General features: G+C 39.4%; 1 pseudogene; it reads left to right on the top strand.

Moving 5' to 3' along the window:
• Positions 1 to 556: 556 nt before the first annotated feature.
• On the top strand, positions 557 to 1,350 carry LOC137248535 (protein YIPF1-like; annotated as a pseudogene).
• The last annotated feature ends 10,810 nt before the right edge of the window (positions 1,351 to 12,160 follow it).

Below are 12,160 nucleotides of genomic sequence, written 5' to 3'. Positions count from 1 at the left end.
AATAGACACACGCCGGAATAAGCGCATCTGGTCAAAGGGTATTCGCTCCACTCCAGTTCGCGTGCGTGTACGTCTGGCGCGCAGGAGAAACGACGATGAAGAGTCACCCAACAAACGCAGTCACCCGAAATACGCAAGTTTCCAGAGAAAGAAATGGGTACCAATGATGGGAGAATAGACACACGCCGGAATAAGCACATCTGGTCAAAGGGTATTCGCTCCACTCCAGTTCGCGTGCGTGTACGTCTGGCGCGCAGGAGAAACGACGATGAAGAGTCACCCAACAAACAGAAAATGTTGAATCCAGCGATGATTGAACAGAACAATTTTTGGCATGTATCAATGCAGTTAAGCTAAGCGTCCGTGGTTAGGAGTTTATTAAAAGTACATATTAAATTAATAAATGCATTTTATATTTGCAAAAAAAAAAAAAAAATGTGCATGAAATTTGAAAAAGGAAAGCATTAAAGTTCATAACGATGAAAAGTGCTGTGCATGAAAAAGTAAAGTTTTTACGCATATTCGTAAGTTGTCTATAGTTCTTTAAATATAAAATATGCAGTCAAGTGGCTCCAATGAGTTACGCCAATTTCCCGATTACAACAGTGCCAATAGTGTAAGCAGTCCACCAGCACAAATAAAGTAAATTCTCCAATCCATTCGTCTGGCGCTGCAAGTGGTGGAGGCTTTGGTAATAATGCGTCAATGATTAAAGGTATGATATGTCCAACTCTGCTGGTATATTGGGTGATTTTGGTTTGGGTAGATATGCAGGCTGTTGCTGGTGCAACAAGGTATCCTTACGATGGAATATTACCAGCAATTCCTTAATGTAGACGCTTTTGTTGTATTGCAACGTATTGCGAATTCAATGATACAGAAACGTGCTGGTGCAAATTATTTGCGTTTGCGTATTGGGCACAATCCCGATTTGTATGGCCCCTATTTGCACCACGCCAAGGATAACTCCCATTGGCGTTATAATTTTCATTTGGTATCTTATGCTGCTACTGGTATTTCCAACTATGCCAATCTTTTTCCAATGGCGTTATGGGCTGTACTCAAGTATAGCTTGAAACCAATTACTGATGATGTGGAAACTGAAAGTGCCGACTACTCCCTCTCTCTATTGTCCCTAATGTGCTTCTATGGTTATTCACTCAATATATATATATATATGTACCCGTATCCATGCTTTGGGTCATACAGATAGGCTTACTACAATGGCTACTTGTTATTACCGCGGCTCTACTCTCTGGCTCTGTCTTAATTATCGTACTTACACCTGCTCTGCGCAATTCTAAATTATCTTTATTTCTCATAATTGGCATGGCAAATACTTACATATGAGTGCACTATACATATGCCACAATAGCTGATGGTATTAAAATGTTTAATTCCAAATGTATATTATTTAATTTTCATTTTTCTATAGAAAATACGCGCTTCTAAGTTATGGATAATGAAAATAAAAGAAAATAAGAAGTATAATTATACTAAAAAAAGAAAACAAACCAAGTACTATCATCGGTTTGTTATTTCAAAACATTAATACATATTAGGTACCTACATTAGGCCTATTATGGTTTCGTGTTTGTTGTCACGAAGACATTAATTTAGTTTTGGGTGTGATATTTTAAGAAAAATATTCGTTGATTTAAAAATTTAAGTTATGCTTTTAATGACTTATTTTTCGCATATTTCTTAGAAAATTTCAACAAATTTTCCATTCAAAAGAAACTTTCCACGCTGAAAACGTCAAATAAAATATTGGTTCATAGTGACTAAAACGCAGTTCTGCTCATCTATGTCGGGCAAACAAAAACTAAAAGGATATATTAACGAGTATTTGCAGTGCAGATTGGTTTTTCTTTCTTCGTTGGATTCCTAAAGGCCCTCGTTAGGTGGGAACGAGAGCGGTGGCGCGGTTTCTCCTGGCTTCTCCGCGTTATCCGGTGGAAGTAAAACCAACTTGGTCAGTGGCCTCGTCACTTCGCCCCTTTCAGTTGTGATGTCGACAACTCTGACCCGGCCATCGGGACCAGGGTGGAGGTTGGCTATTCGGCCCAATCGCCATTCGTTAGGAGGTAGATTGTCCTCTTTTATTACTACAAGATCCCCAGTTTTTATATTTGTCTTGGGATATTTCCATTTATTGCGCTTCTGTAGCTCAAAAAGATATTCGTTTTTCCAACGCTTGTAGAAGTGTTGGTGTAAAACTTTAAGTTTCTGCCACCGGTTTACTACGGAGGCAGGATTCTCGTTGGAATCAAGTTCCGGCGGAGCTAACAGATGGCCCCCTACTAGGAAGTGGCCTGGGGTTAGAGGCTCTAGGTCAGTGGGTTCGTTTGAGGATGGGCTAATTGGGCGGGAGTTGAGGCATGCCTCAATTCGGCACAGTAGGGTAGTAAGCTCTTCGTAGGTGAACTTGTGCCCCGTTGCCATTTTCTTAAAATGGGTTTTAAAACTTTTTACTCCTGCCTCCCACAATCCTCCCATGTGTGGTGAGGCAGGAGGAATGAAGTGCCACGAAAGCGTTTGATGGCTATACCTAGTTATAGTTCTATCCCTCGTTTCTGTGATAAGCGCCTTAAATTCGGATCGCAACAACCGAGCAGCTCCGACAAAGTTAGTGCCATTGTCGGAGTAAATATTTTTCGGACACCCTCGCCTGCCGATAAATCTGTCAAGGGCAGCTAAAAACGTAGGGGTACTAAGATCTGTGGTAGCTTCCAAGTGAATCGCTTTGGTCGCAAAACAGATGAAAAGGCAGACGTAACCTTTTGAGATCCGGCATCCTCGGCCGCAATAACTTTTGACTTCAAAGGGACCTGTAAAATCGACACCTGTATTCGTGAAGGCACGAGAGAAGGTGGTGCGTTCCTTTGGTAATATTCCCATAAGTTGTGTTTGAACCCGTTTTTTATAGATGGTGCAAGTTTTGCAGTTATGTATGACGGTTCTGATCAGGTTCTTGGCTTTGATGATCCAGTATTGTGTGCGAATGAGACGCAGCATTAACTGGTTTTCCCCATGGAGTGCCACCTGATGAATGAACTTGACGAGAAGGCGGGAGAACTGGCTGCCATAGGGCAGCACTATAGGGTGACGTTCTTTGAATGGTATATCTTGCGAAGCGCCAAGACGACCGCCTACTCTTATGAGATCATCCTTATCCAGAAAGGGGTCAAGGGGTAACAGTTCACTTTTCGTTTCTATTAACTCCTGTGATTTTAATTTCGAAAATTCCTTCCCATGGTAATATTTCTGTTGGATATGTATCAAGCGTTGGGTCATTGTTTCGATTTCTTCTGGGGAAATTAACAGAGATTTAAAATGGAACGAGGTTTTTGTTTTTGGATGAGTCCTTTGGATAAATCTCCTCACATAAGAGAGTACTCTTAACGCTCTGGGCAAATCTGCAAACCTATCGAGAATGTCTGTTCTATTGTCAGTTCTGGCTATCGCGTGAGCTTGAACCTTTTTTTTCTCTATTGTTGTGTCGTAGTTGCCCTCTTGTATAGGCCAATGGGATTCGTCCTCTTTTAGCCAAGAGGTCCCCTGCCACCACAACGAATTTTGTATCAGTTCATACGCTGGTAACCCTCTGCTGGCTAAGTCAACTGGGTTGGCAGCTGACTCCACAAGCAGCCAATTTGTATTTCCCACTTTTTCGACTATTTTCATTATGCGATGGGCGACGAATGTAGACCATGAACATGGCGGCTTTCGAATCCACCCCAAAACGATTGTTGAGTCAGTCCATAAATACGTTTCCACCTACCCTATGTTGAGGTTCTTGATGACTGAATTCATCATTTCCGCCAAAAGTACAGCTCCACAGAGTTCCAACCTTGGGAGTGATACCGTTTTTACAGGGGCTACCTTGGTTTTTGCTAGAAGCAAGTTAACAAAAACTTGGCCATCTTTCTTGACCCTGAGGTACGCCGTGGCTGCGTAGGCTTTTCCAGACGCATCACAGAAACGGTGGAGTTCGATGCTGTCTCCCGGCGAAAAATATACCCAACGCGGAATCTTGATATTGTCTATTTCATGGTAGTGTTGAGTAAAGTTCTTCCAGCGTTCCAGCGTTGTAGTGGAAACTACCTCGTCCCAACCCGTACCTTCCAACCAAATACTTTGCATAAGTATTTTGGCTACGATTACTATTGGTGCGAGCCATCCTAGTGGGTCGAATAGTTTGGCTATGGCTGATAGTACTTCCCTTTTTCTAAGTTCCTGGTCTGTTTCCAATGTCCTTGCGGTAAAGTAAAATAAGTCGCTATGCGCGTTCCATCGTATTCCAAGAGCTTTTACTGTGCTGGTATCTTCGAATGCCAAAAAGTTCTGACTGAGTAGATGTTGCTTAGGGATGTCCTTAAGAATTTCTTCACAGTTGGAAGTCCATTTTCGTAAAGGAAATCCTGCTGAATGTAGAGCTTTCGTGATTTCGTCTCTTGCCTTTATGGTTGTTTCGATTGTGTGCCCTCCCGCTAACACGTCGTCCACATACATATATTTTCGCAGAATGTTGGAGGCCACAGGGAGAGAGCTTTCGACATCGTCAGCTAATTGTAGCAATGTGCGTACCGCGAGATAAGGTGCACAGTTTATACCGAATGTAACCGTTTTTAACTCATATAGATTAAGAGGTTCTTTTGGGCTGGCACGAAAGACTATACGCTGATACTTGGTATGATCTTTGTTCACCCATATTTGTCGATACATTTTCTCGACGTCTGAGTTAAACACGTATCGATATAATCTCCAGCGTAGAATAAGTATTGGAAGATCTGCCTGAAGTACCGGACCCGGGAGTAAAATGCCATTTAAGCTTTTACCATTAGCCGTCTGGCTCGAGGCGTTGAAGACAACACGGACCTTCGTGGAGGTACTTTCGGCTTTTATGACAGCGTGGTGGGGTAGGAAATAGTTGTCGATTGCATCTGCTGATATGCTCCTACCAATTTTTGACATATGTCCCAATGTCTCATATTCGCTTAGAACCCTTGTGTACTCTTTTTGCAACTCGATTTTTTGCGAGCCTTGTTTCATTTCGGAAGAATTGAGAGCACGCTCTTTTAAGAGAAGAGCCTAAGCATATAGCTGCAGGAAATTCTTGTTTGAAGGGGAGGGACACTATATATTTCCATCTTCGTGCCTTTGCGTAGATTTTTCAAATAAATCTTCACAAAATGTATCGTCTGCGCTCATAGCTTTATTTGCAGGGATGTTTTCTAACTCCCAGAAAGCCGATAATTGTTTATCTAAGTTAACTTTGCTATGATACGCTACTATGTTATTGGTTGGATTTTGTGGTTCTGTGCGGCCGGTTAATATCCAGCCAAACACAGTTTCTTGTGCCAAAAGCGTGCTCAGTACATTTTCTTCAGGCCGCTAAGAATTATTTGGGGATATAAATCGCCTCCCAGTATCAGATCTACTTCTTCGTTTACATAGAACCTTTTATCCGCTAGAACCAAATCTGGAGATGCCTGCATAGTCATAGCGCTGATATGACAGGATGGCAGATTACCAGTCAGTTTGGCTAAAACTAGCACCGTGGCATGCATGCGGAAAATTGGATCAACTGGCGATCGTATTTCTATGTTGCATGCTTCTTTAATTGGCACAACGCTGGAATCTGTGATGCCCGAAACTTGAGCTCGGATCTTTCTAGCGGGAAGCTTGATTCTGCGTTTGAGTCGTTCAGTAATGAAGGAAGACTCAGAGCCAGGGTCGATAAGTGCCCTAGCGGAAAAATCTGTGTCATTAATGTGGATATTGACCTTTGCCGTACCGAGAAGCACGCCGGAAGTAGCATTCGCATGACAAGACACTACAGTATTTGTTTGCTTCTCAGTGGATGTATTCTTCTCTGGGCCTGCTTGGAAGTCGAGGGTATATCGTCGGACTTGTGTTGTTCCGATGATGAAGTCCGATGTGCTGTTGTCTTTTGCTGATTTGTCTGCAGATGTAGGAGCGTGTTATGTCGTGAGTGGCATTTATTACAATTGTATGCGCTTGTACATCTTGACACAGTATGGTCACAGCTTAGATAATTAAGACAACCGTTTTCCTTTTTGATAAAGTTTAATCTATCCTTGGGTGCAAGCTTTAAAAAACGTGAACAAGTGCGCAACTTATGATCATTAGTGCGGCACATTTTACACATGAACTTGGTCACACTTGCTTGGAATGTACCAAGTTTCTTCGGGGTGGTTTCGTGACGTGTAGGTTGCGGCTTCGGTGCCTTCACCTTACCCTTCAAACCGTATAGTGTTTCCAGGGTTTGAAACCTGCTAGATAGGAACTTGTCCATATCCTCCCACTTTGGCAAGCCACTTTTTTGTTCGACGGTTTGTTCCCAAAGTGCCAGAGTATTTTCTGGTAATTTTGTGGAACAGAGATAAATAATTATTGCATCCCAATTACAAATATCAACTTGATGACACGTGAGGGATGACAAGCAATTGTTAATATCTCTTTGCAGTCTTTTTACGGAGCTACCACACTCACTTTCAATTGGACTAAGGTTGAAAAGAATTTTTAATTGCGTATTTACGAGGATACGCTTATTTTCGTATCTCTCGCACAAGTTTTTCCAGGCCATAGTAAAGCCCTCATTTGTTAGAGGACATTTTTTTACTATATCTCTGGCTTCACCCGGGTTTTGTTGGTGAGATGACATAATTTTTCAACCCCATCGAGGTCCTCGTTTTTAATATATATAGCCGAGAACATGTCTCGGAAAGATGGCCAAGACAGATAGTCACCTTTAAAAACCTCTGTCTCGCATGGAGGTAGGCGAACATGGTGTTTGCGTTCGGTCTTTTTTTGGGTTGACTGTTCCAGGTTCTCTCTTTCTGCTTTATTCAGGATTTCTAATTGGGCCGTTATAGCAGACATACATTTTATATAACTATTCATAGATAGTTTGTGTTTCTTTTTTACGGCCTTATTATCTTCTTTTGAAACACCCTCTGGTTTCACTAAGTCGGCATAAGCCTTTTTGGTAGCCTGCCACATGCCTTTCAACTCTTCTTGTTGTATCAAAAGAGTATGCTTGTTGGCATCTTTTGTGGCGCTGTTATCTGTCTCAAAGGCAATTACTGCTTCAGCAAAGCATATGTAAGCATCCATTTTGGAGTATAATGTATGGACAGCTTAAGATATAAATGTTTGAGGTGGTTCAGAACAGCTGGTGGTTTAGTAGTAGTTACAACGAAATAGCCAGGACACTGGAAAGGGGAAATAAGAAGGAATTTGCCCCAAACGAAAATTTTCTGTCACCCGATACAATATAATTGTTTTTTAAATATTTTATTTGTTATATAGCAAATGTGTGTTAAATGTATATATGTATGTGTATATTATAAAATATCCTAACTCGCCACCCGACAGTGCTATTTGTATTTATGTTGACACAAAAAATACGTGCCAAATAATGTTGTACTATGTACTACCAATGTGTTTTCAAGATAAGTGATATTTTTGTGCAACAAATTTAAAAGGAAATGAAATAATCAGGTGAAAAAAACTTTAGATGTTTACGAAAAAGTGTGGTTATGAAAAACCTTAGTGCAGTGTTTGTGGAGTAAATGTTATGTTGGTTATGTTAACCGAAGAAACAATGCATCAACAGCCCGTTTCTGCATCGAATATTCTTACCTTTGGTTGGGGGAATACTCGAGTGCAAAGGTGCTGCGTGCCACCTTTAAACTAACACAAACACTAGCGCACTTCTGTTGCACAAAAAATTAAACCACGTGCTCACCACTAAAAAAACGTCTGTTTTCCACGCACTCGTGAATAAAATTTTCTCACAAAACCTTATTTAATTATATCAAAAATATTTTAGTGCAATTGAACACCCACGTACCTTTGATTTTATGAATATGGTGATGTGTTGTAGTGATGGAAAAAGTTGTTGTGTTAAGCCGGGTTTAGCAATATAGCAACTCCGCTGTTTTGGACTGTATTTCAGGTATGTGCCGGTTCGCTTTCCTATCCGGCTCGAAGGACCAAAATGTCAAGCCGGGGCACTCTCTATGGGCTTATGCTCCGGAATGACTCAAATTATGGGAATGAGACTGGAGAGATAAAGTACACCAAAATGAAAATGAATTAGTTTGAATTCGGTACAATGGTTTTATTATATTTATATAATAAAGCATAAAAAAGGATGAAAATACAAAGGTCTACAGGGGGCCTCCTGTTACCTGGCACTCTCTAAATTATACTTTGTTAAATCACGAACAGGCGGCGGAGAAATACTATACAATTATAAAAAAATACTTTGTTAAACCACGAAAGAGTGTGAGATAAATATTATGTTTTGTTTTTTAATAATTTTAAAATATTTCTCCATCTTTTATTTGGTGAAGTATTGTTTTTTTATTATAATTTCTTGGTATTTCAAATTTCTTCCCTTCCTTAAGGGTTAAAAGTTAGGGTTTATTTATTATAATTTATTAGTATTTCTCCCCCGCCTGTCTGAGCCCAGCAGGGCCCCTTCTGAATTTCAGTATCGGACCTCACGCAGTTTTAATCTGCCACTGTTCTGTGGAGGCCTCTACCTTGTGGAGGCCCCTGGGCACGTGCCCCAGTGCCCTTATGTAAATCCGCCGCTGTTGGTGTGATATATATCCGAGGAGATTAAGGTCTAGCTTTCCATCCAATTTAAAGGCTACGATCGTGTATTCATTTTTCTACGACCTGGCTCACCTAAATACATGTTTTATGCCGACCCAAAACTTTATCCGATAAGGCGAACGAACTTCTAGTGTCAAGGTAATGCCGAGGGATAATCGTTACCATTTATAACAATTTTCTTAAATATTTTTGATGGATAGGCCAGCATATTAGCTCCACACCACGGCGGTAGACTTTAGCCATTCAACTGTGAAATTCAGCCTCCACAAGCTATAATACTCCAACTGGACGATGGTGTTAAGCTAAGCTTCGAAGAGCTACAGCGTTTTTGCTGGCGTGGGAAAGTTATGGGAATATTTCCACTGAGTTCGGAAAAGCAGGTGGGGGAAGACTTTGATCTCTCTTGATGCCCCCTGTTGGCATCAGTTCTCGCGAAACAGGATTAGCTGCAGTGACTTGTTACGCAACGACCAGCATCTCCTAATCCGATAAGCGCCAATTAACAAATTTATCTTCCAAGATCATTTTTTTCTGCAGTAGTAAGAACACTTAATACTGCAGATCTCTTCTAAAGTGAAGTTTCAGCATATTTAAGGGTTAAACACGTATCAACCAAGTGAAGAAGGATGAATGAAAAATCAATAGTGATGGTCTCCCACATTCGCTTCTTAATTAGAATAGGTTAAGAAGGAATGTCTTTTCTTTTGTCCCTTTGCAAAAATAGGACGTGATGAGGCATCCACACATTTTTTGTCATATACATAAAAACGGATTTCAAAACTTTTCGAAATATTTTTTCACTTATTTCAGAAGCATTTTATTTTTTTGGCATTATAAACAATTTTTTGTGTTTTCTTTGGTTTGGCATTTCCACAAAGTTTAAGAGAGTGATTTAAATTATTTTTTTTTAAATCAAAAAACCGTTTTGGCCGACAAGAAGAGTAAATGGTTTTACCTGGTAATATTTTTGTCATGGTGCCAAGTACTCGTGTAAATTCAATGTGTAAACATACAGATGTACGAAACACTCCGTTAACAAATCGATAGCTTTTCCTATAACATTGCCTTGCCTTTCGTTTCCTCTCCTTTCCTTACCTTGGTTTTCCTTTCCTAATAAATAAGAAAATAAATACTTGGGGCGGTTTACCTTCGAGCAGCCTTAGGTACGCTTACACAGCCACCGATAAACCGAAAAATTGCAATCAGCTGATGAAATCGGCTGGGCTGGTGTTGAAGTTGCAACCGATTATCGTACGGCAGCTTTTTTCCCTACATTTTACTTTTTCGCAAAAATACGCTGGCGTTTATGCTTTTATTTGCTTAACCCATAAAGGGCGCTTGTTTTGTACACAATTAATCAATTTTTCAGCCCACCGTCCACAGAACATGCGCGAATTTATCGGCGGTGAAAAACGACAACGGCCGACAACAATTCGGTGATCTTTTGAGATGTACACACGCTCATCTAAATACATGTGGTTATTTTTATCGGATGACTACGATCGGCATCGGGCGATCAAAATCGGTGGCTGTGTAACATGCCAACCTAACAAAACCGCACTGCGTTTTTTTAGCGCGCGCAAACAACCGGCATTTTTTGCCTTAACCCAAATAAGCATGCGTTGCGACAATGTAATAAAGCATGTGTGCAAACGTCAAATCTAAATGTCACGCAGAACAAAAATTGGAAATCGAGTTAGGTTTTCACGCAGGAAATTCAATTTGGGTTGCTCTCATATAAGTTGTATGTGCATGAGACATTTTTGACAGAAAATGACTTGCGTGCGTTTATATTAGGTTGGCATATAAGCGTACTCTTAGGCCTCTCTCTTCGGATTTGCGTTGTACTCAGTGCGCGGACTTTTAAAAAGAGAATGTTGATAGACTAAAAATGAAAATAGTGGTAGAAGTTGGTAGATTTATTTCCGAGAAAACAATAGCTACAGTTTATATTTGTACAAAATAATTCATAATTTATTGTAAAATAAATAAAGCACATTTCACGGAAATGACACTTTTGAAAACATGGAACCAAAACAAAACTAGTAAGGACGGGACTGTCTTCGGCTGTGCTGAAAACTTCATACCTTTCATGAATGGGGCTGAACAATAATCTTATCCCGTTCGTAATATCCGAATAATCGGATGCATAAGATAAGAAATATATAGTGAACAGATCTACATACATAAAAGATTTTTAAGATAAATATAAAATAAAAAATAGGTAGGTACTTTGTGTGAGGATGCAAAGTTTCAGGTTTTTGTGGTCTGCGTGTAAAAACTATCACTACGAATCACGTATTTCAACAATATATGACGTAAACGAAACTATTTGATGACATTTTGTGAATTTTGAAGCTTCTAGCCGTAAAAAAGGGGTCAAACAAATACAGCTTATATGGGGTATATAATATATGTACCACCGATCTCTATGATTTTTTCAGACAACAATATATGCTATACACGTAATGATTTGGTGAAATTTGAACATATCTAAACGATTTTTAAGATAAATATAAAATAAACAAGTAAGGACGTGACTGTCTTCGGCTGTGCCGAAGATTTCATACGTTTCATGAATGGGGCTGAACAATAATCTTATGCCGTTCGTAATCTCCGAATAATCGGATGTATAAAATAAGAAATATATAATGAACAGATCTACATACCTAAACGATTTTTATGATAAATATAAAATAAACAAGTAAGGACGTGACTGTCTTCGGCTGTGCCGAAGACTTCATACCTTTCATGAATGGGGCTGAACAATAATCTTATGCCGTTCGTAATCTCCGAATAATCGGATGTATAAGATAAGAAATATATAATGAACAGATCTACATACCTAAACGATTCTTAAGATAAATATAAAATAAAAAATAGATAGGTAATTTGTGTGAGGATGCAAAGTTTCAGGTTTTTTGTGGTCTGCGTGTAAAAACTATGACTACGAATCACTTATTTCAACAATATATGACGTAAACGTAACTATTTGATGAAATCTGATGAATTTTGAAGCTTCTAGCCGTAAAAAAGGGGCAAAAAAATACAGTTTATATGGGGTATATAATATATATACAACCGATCTCTGTGATTTTTTCAGATAACAATATATGCTATATACGTAAGCATTTGGTGAAATTTGAAGCTTCTAGCTGCTAAAATGGGGCAGAAACTGCGCAAAGTGTCTTATCTGAACAATCGGTTGTATGAGATATATACTATATATACCACCGATCTCAATGATTTTTTCAGACAACAATATATGCTATACACGTAAGCATTTGGTGAAATTTGAAGCTTCTACCTGTTAAAATGGGGAAGAAATTGCGCAAAGTTTCTTATCTCAACAATCGGTTGTATGAGATATATACTATATATACCACCGATCTCTATGATTTTTTCAGACAACAATATATGCTATATGCGTAAGCATTTGGTGAAATTTGAAGCTTCTAGCTGTTAAAATGGGCAGAAATCGCAAAAAAAATATATATATACTATA

The sequence above is a fragment of the Eurosta solidaginis genome, chromosome 4 (assembly GCF_040869045.1).
Source record: "Eurosta solidaginis isolate ZX-2024a chromosome 4, ASM4086904v1, whole genome shotgun sequence".
In the NCBI taxonomy this organism is placed as follows: domain Eukaryota; kingdom Metazoa; phylum Arthropoda; class Insecta; order Diptera; family Tephritidae; genus Eurosta; species Eurosta solidaginis.
The sequence above is the reverse complement of the archived record's forward strand: the minus strand, read 5'-3'. Positions and strand labels throughout refer to the sequence as shown.